This window comes from Callorhinchus milii, unplaced genomic scaffold, assembly GCF_018977255.1.
Source record: "Callorhinchus milii isolate IMCB2004 unplaced genomic scaffold, IMCB_Cmil_1.0 Scaffold2, whole genome shotgun sequence".
Classification (NCBI taxonomy): Eukaryota; Metazoa; Chordata; class Chondrichthyes; order Chimaeriformes; family Callorhinchidae; genus Callorhinchus; species Callorhinchus milii.
In genome coordinates, this window is record NW_024704743.1 from 67,945,612 (window position 1) to 67,972,976 (window position 27,365).

The 27,365-nt window shown below is 42.4% G+C and overlaps 1 protein-coding gene and 1 non-coding gene across 3 annotated transcripts in view; both read right to left on the reverse strand.

Moving 5' to 3' along the window:
- Positions 1–27,365, reverse strand: part of LOC103187001 (contactin associated protein 2) — an 855,622-nt gene that overhangs the window by 754,076 nt on the left and 74,181 nt on the right. The window lies entirely within an intron of this gene.
- trnai-aau lies at positions 11,255–11,327 on the reverse strand. Its single transcript has one exon. It is a non-coding gene; the product is annotated as a tRNA-Ile (tRNA).

Genomic DNA, 27,365 nt, shown 5'->3' on the forward strand with positions numbered 1-27,365 from the left:
CATCACTTGTATGTTTTAGGCACTTTCTACTTTTGAATGGGAGGGACTTCACTTAGACACACACAGACCCATAATACAATCAACTGCTCTCGGCAAACAGATGTCCGAAACATTAAATAATTTGGATGTTTAATAAGTCTGGATAGTTGTACATTAATAATGCAAAACTATTAGGATATGTGCAAAAGAATTCCAGCTAGTAGTTTGCTTACTGAACAAAGGGTGATTGAATTAACATTTTAGCATTGCACAGATTCAGTGGAGTCACAATGACTTGATTGTGACAATTAATGTTTAGGAGCATTTGCAGAATAAATGAATAGCAATGCTGTTTAACACATTATTAGCATTATTCAGTGAGGAGTGGAAGACAAAGTACAGTTTGCTTAAGACGTACAGGTTGTCAGCTTGCATTTACAGAGCCACATTAATTGGCTTAGTTCTCCAGAACCTACTCAAGCACAGATATAACAAGGCGTGATGCGCAGCTTTTATTTAAAAAAATACCCGAAGCATTAAATATCATTGTTCAAATTGTTTAAAGATGACAGACATTCAGCATTTTTTTTCCTCCAAAAAACAAAAGCAATAATAAATTGGTCATTTTCAATCCACGGCTGTTTGTGGGACACTGCTGTGCGCAATTGGCTGCCGAGTTTTGCCCACCAATATACAGTTGATTCACTTTATAGCATATTCTGTGAAGCGCTTTGAGACGTCTAGAAGACGTGAAAAGCGCTATATCAAATGCAAGGATTATTTTTATTATTATTGTTCACCCTTACCATTAAACAAAAGGCTTGATAATAATAATCCTTGCATTTGATGTAACGAGGTTCTTCCAAGAGTACACAGAATGTACCCTATGATCCCAAGCTATTAAATTTGTATGGTGTGCTGCCTTAAGGTCATCCATGCATTAAACATTAACTATAGTTATTAAACTAAATTGCTGCATTTGTCCTGTCCCATTTAAATTACTCCAGGGTGAATGACTCTGATTTCTTCATTAGAAACTTTGGTCAGCAAGCACACATTCCTCAGATTTTTCAATGGCTTATATCTCATAAGCATGCTTCCAAAAAGGATGGAGTGACTGAAAAAATAATAACCCTTACATGTGATATTGAGCTTTACACATTGGGAGGTTCATAGGATTTACTGCGAAGAGTAGTGACAATTTATTTGGAGGCAACAGTAAATTATTTGCAAACTCTATGTGAGATAACATATCCACACACAAATATATACATTATATATATATGAATATATATGTTTGTGCAAATCTGCCAAGATTTACTTGTTTAAAAAAATCTTGTATGATCTTATTTGAATATATAACACCACCGGGGTTCTTGATCCTGATTACTATTCAGTTACCTCTTCTTAAAAGTGCCTGATGGAGACATTGGGAGAGGATAGAATCTTCCATTGACATTTCCCTACAGTCAAACTATCTGCCAAGATTTACTGCTTAGATTTGTGCATGAAGAATGGATACTTCAACAAGGTACAGGAGGGTTTCTGGTGCTTTTGTACTCATCAAGAGTCTTGCGAGTTAGGGTGAGGAAAAAGTAAGACTTCTATTTTAAAAAGTTGAAACTTGTGGTAATGCAGTACTACAAGTATAGACTGTTTTTTTTCATAGACTGTTACGGCACAGAAGGAGGCCATTCGGCCCATCGAGTCTGTGTGGCTCTTTGACAGAGCAGTCACTTTCACTAACCCCAATCACCAGCTTTCTCCCCATAACCCTGCAAACCCGTCTTCCCCAGATACCTATCCAGTTCTCTCTTAAAAGCTGTTATCGAATCGAACTTCACTGCCCTTTCGGGCAGATCATTCCAAATTCGAACAACTCGCTGAGTGAAAACATTTATTCTAACATCCCCTCTGCTTCTTTTGGTAGATATCTTAAGACTGTGACCACGGGTCACAGACACACCTACCAGTGGAAACAGCTTTTCCTTGTCTAGCCTGTCAAAACCTTTCATGATCTTGAAGACCTCTATCAGGTCCCCGCGTAACCTTCTCTGCTCTAATGGGAAACGTCCTAACTTCTCCAGCCTGTCCTCATAGCTAAGGTTCCCCATTCCTGGTATCATTCTCGTGAATCTCCTCTGCACCCTTTCCAGTGCCTTAATGCCCTTCCTGAAGTAAGGTGCCCAGAACTGGACGCAGTACTCCAGCTGAGGCATAACCAGTGTTTTGTATAGATTAACCATAACCTCCCTGCTCTTATACTCTATGCCCCTACTAATAAAGCTCAGTACACTGTTGCTGTCAAAGTGATCATAATAATATTCTTCAACATCAACCTGAACAAACAACCTGACCTCTGTTTGAGGTCTCATCCAAAGAAGATATCCAACAGTTTAGTGCTTCTCCTGTATTGTACTGGAGGGTCAGCTTCAACTGTGAGCTCAAAATCCTAATGTGAGGTTTGAGCCCACAATCTTCTAACCCAGGGATAGTGCTAGCAACTGAACCAAACTGACAATAATCATTTAAAAAATTTTAAACTCCCCGGCCTATCCCTCAAACTTACTGAATCTGTGCACAATCTAGGTATCAGGTTCAACCCAAACCTGTCCTTCCTACCCCACATCTGGATCCTGACCAGGACCGCTTTCCTCCACCTCTGCCACCTTGCCCAGCTCTGACCATACCTCACACCCATTGCTGCCTAAATCCTCATTCATCCTTTCATCACATTCCGCCTTGATATTTCCAATGCCCTCCTTGTCTGACTCCGCAGCTCCACCACTCATAAAATCCATTTGATTTAGAGTTCCACTGTCAGTATTCTCACCCATAACCAAACTCTGCGTCCTCATTAACCCTGTCCTTGCCAGATTCTACTGGCTCCCTATTGCAGAACAGATTGATTTAATGATCCTCACACTCATGCACAAATCTCTTCATGCCCCGACATCTCCATACCTCTCCAACCTGTTTATGTCCCACTCTGCTACCCGCCTCCTTCGCTCTTCGCCCACGTATGAAGGGTACTATACTAACACGTTGTTCTTATAAATACTGAAAGAAAGTGAGCAGTGAAATATCCTTATATCCTATGTTTAAAGTGAAATGTCGGTACTGTCAATGGACTTACAGGAAATTACCTAAGATCCAGGCAGTACAATGTTTTATGTCTGAGAGTTGAATATGAATCCAATGAAAGTCTCTCTCTAACCAATATAGGGAATGAGGAATGCCAACCCAGTTCGAAGTGTGTGAATTCACAACACAAATCAGTTTAAGATGTAGCACAAACTGACACTAAAATTGGTAGTGGTACACACACAAAGGGCACATTGATGGTTGGTCTGGCAAGGGAAGCATGATGATAGTCAAGCATCGAATCAACCCTGGGTTTCAAACAAATGAGAAAGCTGCAAAATAGAGAACAAAGACCCTCAGCAACTCATATCCCGAAATCCAAACAGCACAAAATTCAACCTGTTTTGCACAAATAAATTCACCTAATAATAATAATAATCCTTGCATTTGATATAGCGCTTTTCACGTCGGGAGGACGTCCCAAAGCGCTTCACAGAATATACTGTAAAGTGAATTGACTGTATATTTGTGGGCGAACGCTGCAGCCAATTGCGCACAGCAATGTCCCACAAACAGTCGTGGGACCAATTTATTATTGTTTTGTTTTTGGAGGGATTATTATCAGGCCTGTGGAGTAAACTTGCCCAAGGTTTCGTCCTGCCTGTAATTGAACTCAGGTCTCTCACTTGCAAAGCGAGTGCTCTAACCACTGAGCTACAGGACTCCACAACCTAAACTATGTACAGTTGCAAATTATTCACAACCAGTCTTCTTTGAAATAACTATTTCTTCCTGTATTTTACTGCTGTATTTTACTGCTTGACAAAAATATACATATCTGGATTATAGGGTAATTGTGCCTTTCTTTGCAACTATTAAAAATAATAATAATCATTCTTGCATTTGATATAGTGCCTTATCACATCATCAAAACGTCTCAAAGAACTTCACATTGTGATCATAGTGACTGTGTATCCATAGTTAAGAGGATCATCCAATGTGCACACACGCAGCCTGCAAACAACCTTGAAGTGAGTGACCACTTCTATTTCAGGGATTAAATAGGGTCTTCAAAGACACAATCTTCCACTGTAAAACAAACACTGGATCCTGCCATGCACCCTCACTCCTTGCTGATTTACACCAACATAATAGTTAACTTATAACATTTCATTAAAGTTTTCATCCAGTGAGATTTCAAAATGAAATGAATTGTATACTGTACTGCACTTTTCAACTGTGTCAACTGTAGAATATTGCTTGTTTTACTTTTTCAAACTACAGTTGAATATTGTGTGCTGTTGAAGAATGAGGAGCGAACCCTGGGAATTAAATATTTGTGTGATCCGTCAGCCTAAATCAATCCAAGGAACCAATAAAACTTGAAGGTTTTCAGCATCGAGGTAAACTATTGCGCTCCACTCTGTTCAAAATCTGTAAATCTCTTTGAATGTACAAATCAGAAATGAAATTAATAAAAGCTGCTCTGTTATAAACATATTTTTAACATATTTTTCTGGGATACTGCTGAGCCTGGCTCAGTTGGCAGCACTCTTGTCTCTGACTCAGAAGGTTGTAGTTTTATTCCCAAGTCAGGACTTTGAACTCACATAGTCTAGGGTGACACTTCAATATAGTGCTGGGGTGAGTTGTATAGTTGGTGGTACCATCCTTCAGCCAAACCGTTAAAACCAGCTTGACATTAAATATTTTATGACGCTATTCAGAAATAAAATGAAGTTTCTCCTGGTATCAACAATTCCCAGATAAAATCAATCATTCACGTCACTTCATGGCTGTTTGTGGGAAGTTGCTGAGTGCAAATTGGCTGCCACATTCATCTATAAAACAAACAGCCTCCATACTTTACCATCAAATCCTGCGAAGCGCTTTGAGATATCCTCTTGATTTAAAAGGCACAATATCAAATGCAAGAATTATTATTGTTAAAAGTAAGTGGTACTTGCCAAATAAATGGGTAAATTAAGCATATTCCTCTCAAACTCCATTTCAACATGGCTGTCACAAAACTCCCACTGTGCTTATGTTTTGCTGCAAGTTTACTGCAGCAGGCTTATTATCTTGCTATTCGGTCTGTTCCATAGGGATAACAGATGGCACAAAGTGGCGGTTACTGTACATAATAAATGAAACAGAATAAAGGGCTAATTAATGCTATGCACCGATACTGAGTAGACTTTTTCTGATTATTAAAACTACTCCTTTCACCCAAGATCATTAATTGTTGTAGCACGTTCAGCTCTACAGACATCATAGATTGTGCACATTATCAATCATATTTACTGTTAGAGCCTCCACATTGTCTCATTCATGTAGTGAACTTGATCTTAAATGGCATCTAATCCCATAATGATCACACACACATCCTTAAGGTTTGCAATACCCAACATACAGAACATCCCTCATTCCCCATCCCCACCCCCCATTCCCCACCCCCCATACACACACCTTAACCCAGACTTTTCTCTCCTCTGCAAAACTGGTGAAGCAAACTTCCTCTTAAATATATCAATTGGACTTAATACAATCTCTAGCTTTCATTAACCTTCTCATACTCTAGATAAATACTGGAAAAGGGAAAATATGAAAAGTATGAATAAAAGGCAGATGTAGAAGTAAACAAATGATTGTTTAAGAGAGCTGGCACAGGCATAATGAGACACACTGTGGATTCCTTTTGTGATAAAAATGCTACAGTTCTACTGTTGCCTTTCAATTATTCCAGAATGCAGGCCAAGATGTGTACATGGGCTTAGAGTGAATATTTTTTAGCTTTTAAATAGCTTCACATACTACAAAACCAGGATCCTCTCCTGATGTAGTTATTAGAGCTCTCAGCTACAGCACGATCACAAGCACACTTCTCTCCCCATCAATCAACATTAGGAATAATCTTAGAACAATTCACACTTTCCAAGAACCTTCAGACTCCATCAACACCTCAGTGACTGATCTTCAGAGATGGACTCACTATGTGGGTAATAATCTCCACTTTGGTCACAAATCAACATCAAAATTCAGAGTTGGTATCTGTGTGTGAGAGAGAGTTACAGTAAGGGAGAGAGCGCCTGTGTGTGAGAGTAAGAGAGAGATTGTCTGTGTGCGTGCACTTGCATGTGTCTATGATAGTGTGTGAGTCAGACAGAAAGTTGTGTCAGCTAAGAGTTAAATCCTGTCAAAGCTGGATGCTTGGTCAGTCTTGAAAGCTCCTTTGATCAGACAAGGAAGTCAGGCTTTAAAGGGCAGGTTCTGGAACCACTGGAGATGCAGTGGCAATATCTGTTTGTGCAATTTAATGTATTAGATAACTGCAGATTAAAACTGAACCAAAGTTATTCTCAGAAATTGGAAAGAATTCCCTTAACCAACAACAACAACTTGGATTTATATAGCGCCCTCCACGCCGGATGGCATCTCAGAGCGCTTTACAGTAACGGATCCCGGGGCTGAGCCAGGGGGAGGGGGAGGAAGGTGACCAAAGACGCGGTCGAAAAGAAAGGTTTTCAGCTGAGACCTGAAAATGGGAAGGGAGGGAGTGAGATGAAGGGAGTGAGGAAGGCAGTTCCAGAGCCTCGGGGCGTAGTGGCTGAAGGCACGGCCGCTGAGGGTGGAGCGGAGGATTCAGGGGATGAGGAGGAGGCCAGATCCGGAGGAACGAAGGCAATGGGTACTGTTTTGAGGAGAGAGGAGGTCAGAGAGGTAGGGGGGTGCAGAGGAGTGCAGGGACTTGAATACAAGGGTGAGGATCCTGAAATCGATCCTCTCTGAGATCGGGAGCCAGTGCAGTCTGGCAAGGACTGGGGTGATCGGGGAGCGGAGTTTGGTGTGGGTGAGAATGCGGGCGGCAGAGTTTTGAATGATTTGGATTTCAAGGATGATTGTGGATGGGAGACCGGCGAGGAGGGCGTTAAGAGTAGTCCAGCCGAGAGGTGACAAAGGCATGGACCAGGGTTTCAGCAGCTTTTGGGGAGATGTATTGGCGGAGACGGGCGATGCGTCGGAGGTGGAAGAAAGCGGTGCTGGTGAGGGACTGGATGTGGGGGAGGAAGGATAATTGGGGGTCGAACTGACGCCTAGGTTGCGTACGGGTTCGGAGAGTTTTAGGAGGAGGTCGGGTAGGTGGAGGAGGTGAGAGCCATGAGATTTTAGATGTTGACGAGAGCCAAAGGGTATGGTTTCCGTCTTGTCAACATTCATCTGAAGGAAGTTTACACTAATCCAGCTCCTAAGGTCTGACAGGCAGGCTGACAGAACATCAGGGGACTGGGGGTCGCAAAGAGAGGTGGAAAAATAGAGATGGGTGTCGTCCACATACATGTGTAAGTGTCTGCGGATGACATCCCCAAGAGGGAGCATGTAGATCAGAAAGAGGAGGGGGCCAAGGATGGATCCTTGGGGTACCTCGCAGGTTTGTGAGGTAGAACTCGAACCAGGCGAATGCGGTCCCACTGAGGTGATTGACAGAGGAAAGGCGGTGGAGGAGGATGGCGTGATCGACTGTGTCGAATGCGGTGGAGAGGTCCAGGAGGACAAAGAGGCAGAGGGAGCCCTGGTCACAGATAGAGAGGATGTTGTTTGTGACTTTCACAAGTGCAGTCTGTGTACTGTGGGCAGGGCGGAAACCGGACTGGAGAGGTTCGAAGAGAGAGTGGGAGGAGAGGTATGCGCGAAGTTGGTTGGGGTCTTCATCATTCAGCATCTAAATGAACTGAAAATCCCAGCGATGCATGTTCTTAAGTTTTGATTATTATCCAGTATTGAATTAATCTTTACAAATAATAATACAGTACAGAAACAGGAATAGATCGTCTATAGCCATCTATTCCCTACATGCAGGTCTCTGCATTAGACTATTGATGGGAATATAAAACCATTTTTCTTACAGGATGATATTATATCCTTTGAGTGAGACGCAAGCAAATTCCCCTCTTCTTGTTCTATTTCTTTAGATGGACATTATAAAATAACTAAAATAATAATTTTATATAATTTGATATAACATGTTATCACGTCATGGAAACATCTCAAAGCATTTCACACGAATTTTATTGTAATATATAATGGCTGCATATTTTGTAAACAAACATGGCAGCCAATTAATGCACACCAATATCCCACAAATAACAATAAAGAATACCTAGAACTAAACATAATGATACACAATGGAATCAAGCTATTCAGCATATGCCGGTGATTATATTGTTATACTGTTCTGTTCGACCCTGAGTTGTCCTTTCTTCCCCACATCCGCGACACAACGGGCACCGCCTTCCATCACCTCCGGAACATCGCCAGACTACGGCACTACTCACCCCTCACGCTGCTGAAACTCTGGTCCACGCCTTTATCACCTCAAGGCTGGACTATGGGAACTCTCTCCTCGCCGGCCTTCCCGCCACCTCCCTCCACAAGCTGCAGGTCATTCAGAACTCTGCAGCTCGTGTACTGTCCCGCACCAGGCTTCGGGACCACATCACTCCCACCCTCGCTCGCCTCCACTGGCTCCCCATCCCCCAGAGGATCGAATTCAAGATCCTCATCCTCACCTACAAGGCCATTCACGGCCTTGCTCCCTCCTACCTCTCTGACCTATTATCCCCCTACTTACCTCCCGTACCCTCCGTTCCTCCGGCTCCGGTCTGCTCCACATCCCCCGCCCCAACCGCCCTACCATCGGTGGCCGGGCCTTCAGCCTCTCAGCCCCCAGGCTCTGGAACTCCATCCCCCAGTGCCTTCGCCGCCTCCTCCCTTTCCTCCTTCAAGGCCGGTCTCAAGACCTTTCTCTTTCTCTTTAACCGTGCCTTCAGCTCCCCTCTCGACTCTCTACCCCCTCCTCGCCCCCTCCCTTCCCTCCCCTCACCCTGACCATTTCCCCCCTCCTCGCTCCCTCCCTTCCCTCCCCTCACCCTAACCATTTCCCCACCTCCTCGCTCCCTCCCCTCCCTCCCCTCACCCTGACCATTTCCCCCCTGCTCGGGTCCTGACCCAACTGTCCAGCGCTATGGGACGTCCTCCCGACGTGAAAGGCGCTCTATAAATGAAATCTTGTTGTTGTTGTTGTTGTTGTTGTATGCTTCATATAAGGCCCCACCTCTCCTATTCTCTTCTCTTATATTCCTTTCTGCGTTAATGTCTGCATCAAGTTTTCTTTTTAATACATTGATGCTTTTTTTTGCTTCAACCGCAGCTTCCGGCTGTGAGTTATTGAGTTAGGGTTCCACAAGATTAAGTCACCCTCTGCTACTTGGCAAAATAGAAGACATAGAATCTTTTTAGATTTGTTTCTTTCAATCAAAGTGTTGTAGAACTTTCAAATGGGATGAATGTGCTTCGTGTGTGTAAAATACAGGTTCCCAGTGTCTGCCCCGAATAGAAAGTGACTGTGCTGGAGTGACGATGCTTCTCACAGTGTGATCTGTGAATTAGGAAGTCATTATTGCTAGCTCAGTGGGTGTCAGCAATTCTCGCAATTTTACCCCGACACAATAAATGTAATTTTATTTAAAGTTGTCTGAAACCAGCAGGCACAAGAGCAAGTTGGTAAAGTTTATGCTGGTGAAAGTAGTATCAAAACAGAGCAATCTGCTGTTTGGCACAAGGCAGCCTCTCTCCCTGCCCCAACAAATTTCTACTCACTGCAAAGTTCAGAAGAATAATAGCTTGCATTTATATTGCACCCTTTACATAGACCTTTGTCTCGGAGTGCTTTACAGTTCAGGGGATGAACACCGAACACGAAATAGGGGATGTAGGATGAAATAGAATGTGGATGAAGAGATACGTCTTGGTAAGACAAGAAGGTTGCAAAAGGGATGAGTGTGGTGAGAGTGATACCGAGGATCCAGCAGGAAATATGGAATAAAATGCAAAGTTAAACCACCGATAAGTACAGTATAACCTCTACCCAATACAAAACCTTTTTAGTGTGAACATGCTGTTTCAGGGACGCCCAAATTATCCTCAAAGACAACTCTAGTCTGGCATGTGTCTGATTTGGGTACTCTGACAACATGCTCCAATCATTCTGCTGGTATGCTCTAATTGTGGAGGATCCACTATGATATCATGTATTTAATGCATACAACCCTCCATGTAAAAAAAATTCTTCCTGGTATCTGTCCTGAAATTGTTCCTAGCCACCCTAAACCTATGTCGTCTTGTTCTCTGGTCCTGGTACATCCAATAGTATTGTTCTGAGTCTACCTTCTCAATCTCAATTAATATCTTGTATCCCTCTAAGATCCTCTCTAAAACATCCCTTTTTGAGACTAAAGAGCCCTAGCTTGTCTAATCATAGATCATTTCTCCTCAGTTATTTCCAATAAGCTTAGTCCATTCTTGTAAACTCCAAGGACACTGTTAATTTTACTGGTTGTAGCAAGCTTTTCGAACCTTGAGTATTCCCTTAATTCAATGGCCCTTATCCAAAAGGCATTAGTTATGGGAAACAGTTTGAAACCAGGTGTAGCTATTTGTTCGAAGAAAAAGAGTGGCAGAGTCAAGCCTTTCTGCAAAGAAATAGAAAGGAACTCAAAGCGTTTACTGCACCTAATGACTTACATTTGACAACCTTGGTTTTTAACATTTTCTGATTCATTGTGAGCTGTAACCTAAGATCAGACAAATAATCCATGATTAGATTCCTCTTCTCACCTATCATGTGTACTTGTCTTCCTTACGAATGGCCTTTAACAAGACCACAATCAGCTGATTACCTTATTAACATAGGCTGACTAACCACTTTTTGGTGTTGGCAGAAGAGGTCACTCTTCTGGGAACTGGGACTTTTTTTTCCCCCTGGAACAAAGAAGGTTAAGTGGTGAACTGTTAGAGGTTTTTAAATTATGAGGGGTTTTGATACAGTCAATAGGGAGAAATTATTTCCACTGGCCGGTGAGTCAGTAACTAGAAGGCATCAATTTAAGACAGATAGTAATAATAATAATCCTTGCGTTTGATATAGAGCTTTTCACATTTTCTAGACGTCTCAAAGCGCTTCATAGAATATACTGTAAAGTGAATTGACTTTATATTTGTGGGCGAAATGCGGCAGCCAATTGTGCACAGTAGTGTCCCACAAACAGTCGTGGATTGAAGTGACCAATTTATTATTGTTTTTTTTCTTGAGGGATTATTGCCAGGCGTGTGGAGTAAGGAAACTTGCCCAAGGTTTCGCCTGCTGGGAATTGAACCCAGGTCTCCCGCTCATTAGACGAGTGCTCTAATCACTGAGCTACAGTAAATGTGCAACTGGGGAGGTTAGGAGATTTTTTTCATGCCCAGATTAATTAGGATATGGACTGCCCTGCCAGGAGTGGTAGTTGATGCAAAATCCACATTGATCTTCAAGAGAAAACTAGACAGATACCTTAAAAATTTAAAAATCAGCTACAGAGGTATGGGGAAGGGGCAGGTAAGTGGGATAGAGCTGGCACAGACACAATGGGCCGAATGGCCTTCTTAAGTGCCGTAAATCTCTGGTTTTATGATTTTTCTGACCTCTTTTATCTCAATTATTAACAAGTCTGCTCAATTCTACTGGTTCACTTATAATAGCAAACAGAATAATACTCCACAAAGTGTACATCAAAAGGAATTCTGATACAAGTCAGAATTGCTGCAAGCTCTTAAGAATAAAACATGTAACAAGGCCATTGGAACCATCATCAAACCTAGTAGCTGGATGTCATCCCACTCATTATCTACCAAAGGAAGTGCATTACAGATGCTATGGAACCCTTTATGTTAACTTCTGAAGCAGCTCTTCGTCAAATGCTGAGTGTAAAAGCTCCTCGAAACTATGAGTGTGTGGCATTCACAAGACATTTGCCATCATAGCTAACATTTTTGCTCACGGCACTATTTCAGAAACAATCCCCCAAAAACTGATCAAACCCTTCATGGCCATTTGTGGGACATTGCCAAGTGTAAACTGGCTGCCGGGAAAGGCAGTAAGGATCATTATTATCATTTCTCAGCCGAGAAAGAGCACAACAAAACAAAATGTTGGGTATAAGACAGACCTCTGGCAGATTTGTGACAGAATTTGGTAGCAAATTTCCAGGTGTAACCTAGAAATAGCAGTGCTAATTATAGGTTGTAGTTTGCATTGTCAACCCTCATCATTGTCTCTTTAAACCAATACTATTCTTCTATACTATCTATACTTCTAAAGACAAAATGTTTGTCTGGCTGCCCAGCAACCAATTAGACGTAGAAACATGATTTATACCTCATTTGAAAGGTCTTGCATTAGGGAATTTTCATGGGCATATTTGTTGGGGGATCTCCTATCGTTGATGAGTTATATTAAAAAATTATTTAATTAAGCCCAAAAATATGAGGTATGCATGGTATTCTGCAACAAAGTAGCGACAGAAGAAATCACTCATCCTTTTAGAGAGATACATCTATCTATCTTCTATAATAATAAAGACAAAATGTCTGTCTGTGTATCTGTACGCCAATAACGCAATAACCGATTGACATGCAAACATGATTTATACCTCATCGGAAAGGTCTGGAATGAGTGAGTGCCATGGGCATATTTTTCAGGGATCTCCTATTGTTGATGAGCTATGATCTAAGCAAGCTCATCACACATGTATGGACTCCAACAAGGAGTCCTCCCACAGGAGTACGACCAACAGGTGCCCTCCCAACAAGGAGCCCTCCCTGCAAGAGTCCTTCGAACCAGGAATCCTCCCACTGCGTCTTCCCAATGAGTCGTCCCAACAGGAGTCCTCCCAACAGGAGTCCTCGCAATAGCACATTTTCTAAATCTTAAGGGATAAAGATGCCTAAGAAATGAAGATGAAGCCTTTCAAGGATAAATAAAAATGGCAGACGAAAGAGAGAAGGCCGATTAAATGAAACTGAAGAACAAAGAACAGCACAGTTGGACTTCAACGCAGAAAGAGATGCAAGAACATGGCAAAATGAGTTGCCTGCGGAAAGAACAGTTCAGCTGGACTTCAAAGCAGAAAGGCATGCAAGAGCACGGCAAAATAAATTGCCTGCTCAAAGAACAGAATGGCTGGACTTGAATGTTGAAAGAACTGCAAGAGCACAGCAAAATGAGTTACCCCCTCAAACAACAATTTGGCTGGACTTGGACACAGAAAGGCATGCAAGTACATGGCAAAATGACACCCAGCAGCAGAGGTCACTCCATTTAGCTGCGCTCTACTATGATCCAGAGTCTACGAATCAGATGGCGCCCATCATCACTGAAATCTACATTCCATATTGGATCTTTTGGTTGCAATACAGCTAGTGTTTAATAAGGCCACAAGAAAATGTAAGAATTGAATTGGCTTGCAAAGTGCACAATTTTCAGTCATGAACTTGAAGTTGCTGAGCTCATTCATTCTACAAAACACACAGTCACTATATGTTTCAGTAAATTCTATGAAGTGCTTCAAGACGTCCTCTCGACATGAGAGATGTTGTAACAACTGCAAGGATTTTTTTTAAGGCATTTCATTTAACAATGACAACTACAACAACTTGCATTTATATAGCGCCCTTCGCACAGGGTCGCGTCCTGGAGCGCTTTAAGGTATTAGATTGCAACTTCCAGTTTGCTAATCGTGCATTTTCAATCTCATTGTCACATTAAATAATTCCATCAAATATGATAAGGTCACAAGCAAGTTTCAGAACATGATTGGGGAAGGCAATAGGCTACATAAATAGAAATGAGTCATTTTTTATTTTTATCCATGGTTACATTACTATCATTTTATTCAACTATAAAAAATCTGTAACTTCCTATTAGTTCTGTTGCATGCTAAATGTAGTAATTAAACTGAACGGAAGTTTTAGTGCTTCAATCCAGGGTCATATCTCTTGACTTTTTGCATTGAAAGCTTGTCAGTGCCTGCTGGCTGGAGAAAAGCTGCTTCAGCATTCTCATCCAGGCTTTATGTAAATCAAACATAAACATAACTCACAAATTTCATATCAAATTAAAAGGACTGCAATAGATAAAACAGTAAAGACACTACAAAATCGCTCTTCACTTAGAAATTATTGGTTTCAATTCAACTAAGGGCATTTTACTGTTTAAAAGCCCTGATTACCATAATCACTTATACTATAGGCTGTATAAAAATCTATTATGTTTATTCTCTGAACATCCTTGAATAAAGATCTACTATACCACTGTGGAACAGACTTATTTGTGGAACAGCAGGATATGATTAAAAGGCAAATCTAATAGCCTTGATACTTTCCATGCCATCTGCATGCTTTCTTCACACAAGGGAATTCAAGGTTCCTTCAAAATGTCAGCACGAGGAGTCAGGAACACAAGTGGTAGACTGTTCATTTTCCAACTAGATAATTAAGTCTTAGGGCTGCTTGTCACTTATATCCTAATGTCACAATTGGGATTGCTATTGTACCATACTGGATTGGCAGGATGCCTGGAAACAGTACAGTGTGTATCCTTGGACGGATTTGGGTGAAATGGAATGGCTCGCACTCTTCGCTATAAATGATCTTCCAATTGTGCTTATTTCTCGTTCAAATCCCTTCACTGTCTCCCAACCTACCCCTGAAACCTCCTCCAACCACACTGGCCCAGACACTCCTTTTTCTCTGCGAATGCCAGCCTGCATCAGGTACCCTGCCCTCCCCACCACACCATTGATGAGCAGGCCATTCTGCCCTCGCTCTCAGGAACTCCATCCTGCAGTTTCTCCAACTCGCTTCCTTCCTCCCCTCTTTCAAGATACATTTCAAATCATCTCTTTGGCCAAACTTTCAGTCATCTTTCTCCTCACATTCCCCTTAACTCCCACCCACAGCTTGGATTCCCAACCAGAATTGTCAAGCACTTCAAGACATCCTCCCTAGTGAAACACACTATATATAAATTAAAATTGCATTGTGTAAGTGCCGATAGTGTTGTCATCAATTCTGCCTTTGATGTGCTTATGACCTTGACATGCCACAAGGATCCTGCATCTAGTAAGGGTCTTATTCACATTCATTTAAATGAAAAAGAAATACATGTTTCAAATAAAATAACTCTGCATGTAATCTCAAAGCTATTTCTTGTCCATTGCTGCTCCTGTCAGCTAGCAGTTTCTGAATTTAAAAATCTCATTTAATATGGATTAAAGAAGACCAGTTTTATCACTATTCTCATTCTGCAGTGTTCTGAGAGATGGTCGTAGAATATTTCAAGGCTCAGAGTGGGTTACATAGAGGACAACACATCAGATGATTCATGCAAGGGGTTCTCGAGAGAGAGAGGGCTTAGACAAGCATAAATTGGGAGGAGAGGCAGAGAAGAGGGGGATAAAGGTGCTCTGAGATATTACTGCTGTATTCTTCTTTAAAAGTTATATTGTTCATAGGAAGGAATCCATTTTATTCCTGGTGAATGATTATTGTAGTACTGCTAGGCGCTAGTCACAGGCTCATAAAATCACACACAAGATTTGGAGTGGATCGCTGTTTTACCAAGCAATGTGAACTACATTGATGTTGGACATTAATGGAGTGGATTGCCATACTTCACATCAGTATGAAACACCCAAGCAGAAAGGTTTGTGACAGCTGTGGAAGCCTTTCTGAGTCCTGATTACCCGCTGGTCTAAGTCAAGCCAAGTCAATTCATTGTAGACAAAGAGTAAGGAATGCAACAATTGGGCTGGGTGCTACTGGGCTAGGGGGAGGGGGAACAGTCCCTAGCCTGATCACGACACAGTGTGTGTGTGGGCGCGCATGCACACATCACTTCGAACCTGATCAGGCTCAGTTGAGATACTCCCCATAATTGAATAACTGGCGATCTAACATTACATATTAATTATTTTTTGGTCAGAAAGCTTTCCACCATGTTTAAGAGCGTCCAAACTAGACAGTTCCAAATACACATGGACATTTCCCTGTGCCTGGATTCAAATGCAACAACAACATTTCATTTATATAGAGCTTTTCACATCGGAAGGACATCCCAAGGCGCTGGACAGTTAAGGGTTTGCATTAAAGCTGGGGGTTGGAATCAAGAGAGGTGGAGGGTAGTGGGGATGGGAGGGTGGCCAAAAGCACGGTCAAAGAGGAAAATCTTGAACTACCCACTCTCTCCTCAGAGGGTCACATCAGCTCACCTAACTTAGGAAAATGCGAAAGTAGGTTGGTGTGAGTGTGCATTGGGGAACCATTGGAGTTCAACTGGTAAAAATCACATAGCTGGCCATTGCAAACACTGTCTGGCAAGAAGTCCCGCTGCTTGTCAAAGTGGGACCAATCTATCTGTTGGTGCTTTGCTTACAGGGTTATCAGAAGCGAAGTGAGAAGCATCTCTGCACTCAATGATTTATAGTATTAATTCATCAACATTGAGAAGCAAGCAGGAAGCATAAAAAGATTCTGGGAAAGTGACTAGGCAGAGTGTTGAAGAGAGTGGAAATATAAGATTGAAATCAAGGAACTTTGAATCTAAACTGTGTGTGTATTGACAAATAATACACATGGCATTCATATAATACAGAGACGATAGACACCGGCTGACATAGCAGAAGGTTACTAGCAACAGTGGAACATATCACAGCACAAATGGGGAGNAAAAAACAAACTCTTTTCTGGTATTTTTTTCCAGTAAGCATTAAAATCTATCCGATCTCCAACATCTTGAACTAACTTTTGTCTAGTTCAGCTGATTCCCAATGACTGCATCTAGAACTCCTAAAAATAGGCTGCACAATAAGGTGGCTCTCAAAATCCATCAGGAATGAGGATCCTCAGCTGTCCATTGTAGTCAGTATCTAATAATACACTCACAAGTAAATAACTCTGCTGACTTTTAGAATATTCTTATCAAACAAGTCAGCAGAAACAGTCCAGAAGTAACTACAAACTCCAATTCTATAAATCACAAGACACCTGGAGGCTTAGAAGGATAATATTTCCACCAAGTCTCCTACTCAGCAGTTCAAGAAAAAAAGTTACTCAATGGCATAAATCATACAAAAGGAAGTTTGGCTTAAAGGAAAACTCTATCCTACTTTCGTTTTACATTTTGAATATTTTAGACACTGAAGAAAATTATCTGCTGGGTGTCTTGAAATTTTAATTGCTTTATTTACTTCTGGAGACTGCTATAATAATAATAATAATAATCCTTGCTTTTGATATAGTGCCTTATCAGGTCTTTGAGTCATCTGAAAGAGCATCACAGAGTATATCATAAAGTGAATTGACTGCATAGTTTGTGGGTGAAATGCAGCAGGCATTTCCACACAGCAGTCCCACAAACAGTGGTGTGTTACTACTAAGTAAACAGGCGTGTGGAGTAAGAAAATTGCCTAAGGTTTCTCCGTGCTTAGGAATTGAACCTGGATCCTCTCGCCTGCGAGTGTATAACTAATACACTACAGGACTCCACAGAACAACTCAATGTTATTCGAATACTATACAATTTTTTATCTATATAGTGCCTTTCGTGTCAGGAGGTCATTGCAAAGTGCTTCACACTGGTATTGGTACCAAAGGGATACGATTACTTCTATGTGAAGAAATTCTTTCTGGGAAGGTAACGATGCTGGAGCATCTTGCATAATCTAAGTGTACGGCAATTCTTTCCCAAGAATTAAGCTGATAAACAGAGCCTGTAATTAATATTATTTTTCAATCTCCCAAATCAAATTGGTAATTCACTTCATGGGTGTTTGTGGGTCTTTGCTGTGTGCAAATTGGCTAATGCATTTGCCTACAAAATACACAGTCACTGTACTTTGTGGGAAATCTTGTGAAGCGCTTTGAGACAGCCTCCCAGTGTGAAACGCACAATATCAAATGCAAGGATTATTACTATTTAATAACATGGCCCTTCAGTGCAACTGATCTCATCTCTCCAGAATACCCACCCTACCACGCTCCCATCACAGCATCAAGCTGCTTTTTAAATAAATACAATGACCTTGTCTCAAACATCCTTCTTGGCAACCGGTTCCAGTCAATAATTATGCTCTGAGTAAAGAAAACCTTCCTTGTGCCTGTCCTGAAATTACCCTTTGCAATTTTGAACCTTTGTCTTCTTGTGCTGCTGCCTTGGTGCATCCTAAAATATTGTTCTGCGGGTTATTTTTCAAATCCACTTAACATTTTATAAATTTCTAAAAGGTCCCCTCTCTGAGAATTGGCACAGAAGTGGCAGAATGTGAGTGAGCCAGTCAGCCTGTCTCAGATTGTAGCCCTCTTGCCTCTAAGTTAACAGGACGGCCAGTTCACTCACGGCAATGTTTCACAAATAGACAAGATCAACAACAACAGCAACAAAATTACATTTCACTTCGGGAGGACATCCCAAGATGCTGGACAGTCAGGGTTCAGGACCCAAGCATGGGGGAGGGGTCGGGTAGGGGTAGGGAAGGCAGAGAGGTGGGAGGGTGACTGAAGGCGCAATCAAAGAGGAGGGTCTTGAGACCGGACTTGAAGAGACATGGAGCAGGCCGGAGCTCGCTGAATGGAGGGAGTTGGTAGGTTGGTAGGGAGTCAGCAGGTCAGGGAGGTAGAAGGGGGCAAGGCCATGGATGACCTTGAAAATGAGGACAAGGATCTTGAACTCGATCCTCTGGGGGCCAGTGGAGTCGGGCGAGGGTGGGAGTGATGGGATCGGAGCCTGGTGTGCGAGAGTACACGAGCTGTGGAGTTTTGGATGGTCTGCAGCTTGTGAAGGGAAGAGTTGGGAAGGCCGATGAGGAGGGAGTTTCCGTAATCGAGCCTTGATGTGCCGAATGCCTGGGTGAGGGTTTCGGCAGCCTGAGGGGTGAGGCAGTGGCGAAATCTGGCAATGTTGCGGAGCTGGTGGTAGGCAGTGCCGGTCATGGCGCGGATGTGGGGCAGAAAGGACAGTTCAGGGTCAAATAAGATACCCAGGTTCCTGACTGGCTTAGTGAGGTTGAGTGTGCAGCCGTGGAGGCTGATGCAGCCAGCGCCCGAGGTGTGGAGGTGCTGGCGCGAGCCAGTCAGGGGAGTCTCAGTCGTGTTGATGTTCAGTTGGAGAAAGTTGGCCCTCGTCCAGGACTTGATGTCAAACAGGCAGTCGGTCAGGACGCCAGTAGCCCTGGAGTTGAGGGTAGACAGAGAGATAGAATTGGGTGTCATCTGCATACATGTGGAAATTTACCCCATGCCTGCAGTTGATGTCTCCAAGAAGAGCATGTCGAGGGTGAAGAGGAGGGGACCGAGGACAGAGCCATGAGGAACGCTACACGAGACAGTGCAGGGGCTGGAGGAGAAGCCGTTTGCTGAGACGAAGTGGAGGCGGTGTGAAAGGTAGGATCTGAACCAGTCAAGGACAGAACCTCAACGGTTGAGGTGGGAGGAGAGGCGGTGGAGGAGGATTGAAAGGTCCACAGGCGGCGGAGAGGTCGAGGAGGACGAGGAGGCAGAGGGTGCCCCGGTCACACATGGCCAGAGCAGTTTCCGTGCTATGGGCAATACTATTTGGGCAAGGATTACACAACCCCATGATCTCAGAACTCTTTAACTTGTGTCTACTGCACCAGGCTCCATGACCCCATCAACCCCACCCTCGCCCATCTCCACTGGCTCCCCATCACTTAGAAGATAGAACTTAAAATACTCATCCGCACTTCCAAGGCCCTCCACGGTCTTGCCCTTCCTACATCTCTGACTTGCTGACCCCCTATCAACCTGCCCTCTGCCGTTCCCCGCCTGACCCGCCCTACCATCAGCAGCTGGGCTTTCAGCCTTTCTGACCCCACTCTTTGGAACTCCATCCCACAATCCCTTTGCCTTGTTCCCTCTTTTGCCTCCTTGAAGACACAACTCAAGTGCCTCCTTTTTGACCGTGCCTTCAGCTGCCCTCCTACCCGTCTGCCTTCTCTCATCCCAAAACTGACCCCACGCTCGGGTCCTGATCCCTAACTGTTAAGCACCTTGGGATGTCCTCCCGATGGGAAAGGCGCTTTACAAATGCAATTTTGTTGTTGTTAACTCTGCAGCCCATGTCCCCTCTTGCACTAGGTTCCATGACCTTATCACCCCCATCCTTGCCCAACTCCACTGGCTTCCCATCACACAGAGGATACAGTTCAAGATCCTGGTCCTCATCTTCAAAATCCTCCATCCACCCTCCACCTCTCTGACCTGCTAACCCCCTACCATCCTATTCGCTTCCTCCGCTCAGCGTGCTCTGGCCTGCTTCATGTCTCCCACCTCGCTCACCCCACTGTCGGTGGGCGGACCTTCCGCCACTCTGCACCCACCCTCTGGAACTCCATCCCACAGTCCCTCCATCTCGCCCCTCCCTCACCACCTTCGAGACCCATCTTAAGACCCTCCTCTTCAATCGTGCTTTCGACCTCCCTGCTTTCCCCCCTGCACTCCCACCTCCCCCACCCCAACCCTCAGCTCGGGTCCGAAACTCTGTCTGTCTTGCGCCTTGGGACGTCCTCCCGACGTGAAAGGCACTATACAAATATAAATTTGTTGTTGTTGTTAAGCACATGGCGGGATTCTGAACTCACACTCCAATGCAGTTCTGGAGATGCGCTGCATTGTTGAAGATACAGTCCTTCGGATGAAAAGTAAACAAAGCTCCTGTCTGTCTGTTTTAGTGCAGATTAAAGATCGTCTCGCATCAGGATCACCATTCGAAGAGAGAAGGGATTTTCTCTCTGTGTCCTTAATAATAATAATAATAATCCTTGCATTTGATATAGCGCTTTTGCCAACAAACCCCCAAATGATATCGATCTTGACTGTTTGTGGGACATTGCTCTGAGCTAACTGGCTGTCCCGTTTACCCACAAAACACACAGTCGAATCACTGCACTTTACAGCAAAAATTCTGCAAAGCACTTTGAGACGTCTCAACGACATGAAAGTAGTCACGTTATAAAATGCAAGGTTTATTATTTATTATTAGCATCCCTCTGGTGGTGAAAACATGAAGTAGCAGTTCATTGATTCAAATTCTTGGCAGTATTTTAAAGTCGAAGCACACAAGTCAAAATAAATAATGGCATTTTAGCATTCTATATCACATGAATGGCTTACAAAAGAACCCAAAGTCATGGAAGCCACGAGAGCAAAGCCTGATCAATTTATAACCTTACCCTAAATTGAGATAACCGCATGGATTTCCCTTCATGGCATCTTTTCTCTGTTGTTTTTGTGAGAAAACACAATTTTAACATGCCAGGAGGTACAGTGCTACAGTCTCCCATATCTTGTTTCACCTCACACACTGAGGCTGAAAATAATGACTCAAAAGCACACAGAATCATTTTTATTCAAATATAAATCATATCACTCTATGGTGACAAAATGAATTCAACTAAAAACAAAGCATTTGAAACACTTTTACTTTTAGTCATCACTTTAATACTCTGTCGACAGGCTTTTTTATTCCAGCATATCATTTCAACCTGTTTTGATTTTACTTTTATTTTTTAACTATTTTAACTTTTTCCCCTTCAACTCCTTTCTTGGAAAATCTTTGGAAAATTGGTAGCAACTTTAAAAACAAGGAGAACATTTTTACAATTATATAGCATTTTCATATTAGGTGACGTCTCAAAGTACTTGACAGAGCACCCACAAAAATAAGTCTTGATTGAAAACAAGCCAGAAAAGGCCAGAAGTATGGCCATTGACATACAGAAGGTTAATCTTTGTTGTAAAAGGTGTGTTTGTGGGGTTTTCAAATGAGTGACATTATTGGCTCTCATGCCCGAGCTCACAGAGAAACGGTAGATGAGCGATACAGTCCCATGGTTAATGTCCTGGAGAAGTTGCATTCATTGTAGGATCAGATTTTGTGGCAGCAGTGGTTATCAGCCTGCACAATATTAACCTGCACTGTGTCATTCATGTATGTCAATATTCCTGCTGCAGGATTGGAGCACTCGCCTCGCAAGCAAGAGGACCTGGGTTCGAAACCCGGCAGAGTGAAACATTAGGCAGGTTTCCTTACTCCACATGCCTTTGTTTACCTAGCAGTGAATAGGAACCTGATTGTTGATTGGCAGATTGCTTTTCGGGTGGGGGTGGGGGGATTTCTTCCAGTGTTCTGGCCAACAAACCTCCAGATAAAATTGTTCTTTCTCTTCATGAACTTTCTTGGGACATTTAACCTGAAGCATGTGGTGAATTCAGGAACATATCTACCCTACAAATCAAACTGCTCCTTTTGCTCACCGGCCTGTTTCATGACCCCTGCCCTATCTGCCTCACCATCAGAGGGCAGGCTTTCAGTCATTCTGTGCCTGGTCTTTGTAATTCCAATGTAGAGCCTCTCCAATTTGCTCTCTCCCTCTGTCCTGTCTTCCAAGACACATCTCAAAACGTACCTTCCTGACTGTGCTTTCAGTCATCTCTCCCCACCACCCCTCTCAGCTCCCACCTCAGCTCGAGTGCCCATCCAACATTGTGACGCACTTTGAGATGCCCTCCTGATGTGAAAAAGTTTGCCCAAGCTTAACCCTCCACTTTATTTTGCTTGAACTCTCTTAAAATACTGACCAGCATCCTCCACTGCAGCTGTTGAACCCTGTCAATTTAATTTCCCCTGTGTCTATTGACTGAGTCCTACATTTAAATCTCTGCTTCTGCAATGTGTTTTGTTTTGAATAAGGTCAAGCCACTGAAAAATACATCTATTCTCTTGAGGTGCTGCGAGGCAATGGTAAAACACAGTTCTGTCTTGTTGAAAAAAAACTGTGTTTGAAGATTTTAACCCAGAAGACAGCCAAGCAGTAACAGCACATATGATTAATACAGATTCAACCTGTGGAGGTAGCAAAAACCTCTTGGTGGATTACTCAAGTAGCATGAGGTTGTGAGAACTGTCTCCTTGTTAAACAAACATCCATATTTAAGTTGTGCGTAGGCAAATCAAAAAATACAGGGTTCAATCCCATTCAACCCATTTATCATCAATGGAGAAAATTCTGCATACAGTATATATCACCATCCCAACTATACGTTTAACTAATGAAATTACATAGCATACAGGCTATGCTATCTAGATATTGATTTTATGCATTATATCAGTCATGCATTTCTGATATTTTTCAATTTTATTTGCACCCTCTTTACACTCTGGAAACTATCATATACTGAATGCTAAAAATAGCTTTATTTTTGTTATGCCTTTAAATTGATTTCCCCCTCCCCTTCAACTCTTATTCCGTTCCTTCATTTCCTTTGCTTTACCCAACTATTTTGAAACACAAGACCAATAGGAGACCTATCAATCCATCAAATCTGCTTTACCTATCTTTGCCCTACAGCAGATCTTTTAATCCCATTTTCCCACCTTTCTCTGTGTCCCATAATACCTTTATTTTAGCCCTTGTTTTCGTCAGCTAGGTGTCTGACATATGCAGGAATATTTAAGTGTGTCCAAACCAAACTGAGATTTCCATGCATCTCACCTTTACTTGGAAATTCCAGAGCTACTTAGTAGAATGGAATGCGCACTCTCTCCTTGGAGGAACTCATCCTGCTTACCTTATTCCAGAGAGTATTAGGCGCAGCTTGGCAAGAGCCAAGACTCAAGAATATGTGTTGGGGTACTGTTGGAGCGGAACCAGCTATCCTGCATAGCTCGTCATTGAGAACACCATCTGCCAAGCTTTCCCGCTGCTTGTTCAACTACCCATTATGGCTTACAGGGATAACAGGAGCTGAGTGGGAAGATTCCCTGCCCTACTGATTGGGCTTGATTCTGATATTCTATTGCCAAACATTTCACCTTGGTGCCAATTCAGCTCCAAGGAGACCCCGCTTACCGCCCCCCAAGGAAGATAGTCATTTCAGCCATTCTGCCCCTACTCTCTGTAGCTCCATCCCAGAGTCCCTCTGACTCGACCTTCCATCCCCACTTTCAAAGCTTTCAAGACTTTTTGACTGTGCTTTTGGTCATCTTTCCCCTCCCCATCCTATACAGCTCCCATCCCCTTGCTCAGTTGCCCAGCCAGCAGTGTAAAACATCCTCTAGACATGAAAGATGCCATATAATGTAATTGTATTGTATTTCCAAGTATATGTCTGACTCCCTTTTAAACAACCCATTCAATTCTGCCTATATGTGCAGCTCATTTTACATTTGCCTACAACAACAACAACTCACATTTGTATAGTGCCTTTCACGTTGGGAGGCACTGGACAGTCAGGAATACACCCTCTGTATGAAGAAATATTTTCTGATCTCACATCTAATTGGTTTAAATAATTCTAGCCCTTGTTTTTGGAAGAGGGAAGAATTGTCTCTCAGCCAATGTGTCTGACATATGCGGAAACTCACCACTATGCTTAAGATTATCCGAACCATAGAGTTCCATGCATGTCACCTATGCATGGAAATTTCCATAATCTGGAATGGAATGTGCATTCTCTCCCTGGAGGGACGCACCCTGATTTCTACGTCTCCTAGACTTCCCTGTTTAGCTCTTGTACAATTGGTCGCACTTTCCCCATTTAAAACATTCCAATCCACCACTCTTACAACCAAAGTCTATTATCTCACACCTAGGCTCCACTCTGAGCATTTGTATTTCTCATCATTACCTTCTGTGTTATTTGGTTCTGTATTCATGTGTGTAATTGTCTTAGAATAATAATTGCTCTAATATTGCTACTTATCAGAGAGCGATTAGAGTGCCATTTTAGCTTCAGTTAAAAGACATAACAAAATATGATTATTTTTAGCAATTAACATATTATAGAACCAGCATGCATAGATTTTTATCCAATAACTTGTCATGTTAAGATGGCCTTGGAATCCTGAGAGGGTGCCACTAAAGTTGAAAAATGTAAGGAGCTCATTACGGTAATATTTGATGATCTCCTTTACCGCTGGTGGCAATGTACCATACTTTAACTTGGGCTCAATCCATCTCAGATTGAAGTACTTCCCACTACTGGTCTGCCAATTTCTCCAGACAATTTATATGAGTTTGGTCTTTCTTTATCCCACTGTAATTTGCTTTCTTCCAGTCCATCACCTTTATCATTCACTCCAGTTTTTCATTCTCTGCTCTCACAGTAAACCTCATTAGATTATCAATACTATTTCCTATATGCTCTCATTTTACCTTACTTACTTGTCCTGGTTCATTGCCCAGAACTGGATCTAACACTCAATTATTTCTTGGTGAATTTGTGATATATTGATTGAGAAAACAGGCCTGGTTACATTTCAAGATACTTTCCCCATGTTAACCACACGTATTTGCATTATCCCAGTAAACCGGGATGTTTGGAGTCCTGTAGCTCAGTGGTTAGAGCACTCGCTTTGCAAGTGAGAGACCTGAGTTCAATTCCAGGCAGAGGGCGAAACCTTGGGCAAGTTTCCTTACTCCACACGCCTAATAATAATCCCTCCAAAACCAAAAACAATAATAAATTGGTCATTTTCAATCTACGACTGTTTGTGGGACATTGCTGTGCGCAATTGGCTGCCGCGTTCGCCTACAAATATTCAGTCAATTCACTTTACAGTGTGTTCTGTGAAGCGCTTTGGGACGTCCTCCCGACGTGAAAAGCGCTATATCAAATGCAAGGATTATTATTATTATATTATTATAAACCTTGGGATAGTTAAACTCGTCAGCTATTAAATCCTTTGGATGGGCTTTTAAACTAAGGTCCTGCTCAGGTGAATGATAATGATAAAGATCCAGTGACATAGCTAAAAAGAGAAGTGAGTTTCTCCTGGTGTCCTGTCCAACAGTCACCCAGATACAATGGTATCTCCCTTCATGACTGTTAAGTGCTAAATGCAAATTGGCTGCCACATATAGAGTCAATATTCTCCTACAGTATATCCTGTGAAGTGCTTTGAGATGTTTCAATGACAGGATAAGGTGCTACATCAATCGTAAGGATTATTATATTATCCTATTATTACAGCAAACCTCCCTAAATTGCCTGCAGTTGACATCCTTTATTATTTCTTAACTCAAATGGGTCATGCATTCTATGATCCCCTTACACATAATTTCAACCAATTTTTAAAGGTATGCTACAAAGAGTCATGGAATTTAGTAAATTAAATCAAGAAAAGGTGTCTGAGGAGTATCGTCTTAAATCTAATTATTCTTTTAATTTCTAATAGTTATAGGCTATTATGTGTACAGTGTACAGTGAGAGCATCACTTCCTAAATCTATGGATCTGCTTTTACATGCCCAATATGTTATGCTTGATTCTTTATTCTTATCAATATATTGCAAATTTATGTTTATATTGCACATTTGACATCTGGAGGAAGTCCCAAGGCACCTGACAGTCCTATCTTAGCATCTGAGCAAGGGGTGGGAGCCGAGGGAGATGGGGAGGGGAAAGATGATCGAAGGACCATAAAAGAAGAAGGTCTTGAGATGGATCTTGAAAGAGATGAGGCAGGGCATGAGTCAGAGGGACTCAAGGATGGAGTTCCATGGACTGGGGCAGCTAGGATAAAAGCCTGAACGCCAATGGTGGAGGAAGTAGGGCATAAAGTAAGCCAGCACTTGCTGAAAGGAAGGGAGCCGCCATGTTGGTATGGTTTAAGTAGATCACATAGGTAGGATGGGGTAAGGTTATAGAAGGATTTGAAGATGAGGACAAGAATCTTGAATTCAATCAGCTGGGGGATGGGAAGCTGATTGAGACAAGCGAGATGGGGCTGATAGGCTCTTAGAGTCCAGTGCGAGAAAGCACATGGGATAGAGTTCTAGATAGCCTGCAGTTTGTGAAGGGAAGAGTTGGGTAATTAGGCTAATAGAGCATTGGCATATTAAAGCCTGGTCCCGCATAAATGTATGGATTAATTTTTCAGTGGCCCGAAGGAAGTAGAGGCAGAGGAATGAACCTTGACTTTTTCAGAAAGTTAAAGATTTTCTCTTGTCTCAAGAGCTTTACAGTGCTTATTATCAAGTGTCTTCTGAAAGCAAAGATAAAATAGAAATCGACTTCTACAATTAGAAAGCAAACATGTTAGGTACCATTGGAATGAATTTCTCATGAAGGCTATTGAAGCAGACAGTAGAAATGGATTCAATGGGCGAGTTAATGGAGAGAGAAGAGATTGAGAGATATGGAAAGGAAGCAAGTTGCTAGAATTGATGAATAAAATAGGGACAGAGAATAATTCTTATGTTCGAAGCCAACATTAGAAAAAAACTTGTTAAAGAACATACAAACATTGGATGTAGTGGTAAAAGAAAACTGCAGAAAAGTACGAATGAGAAACAACATGAGAGGAGAAAATTACATTAGCGATCAAATATAAAGCAAAATTAAACCAGG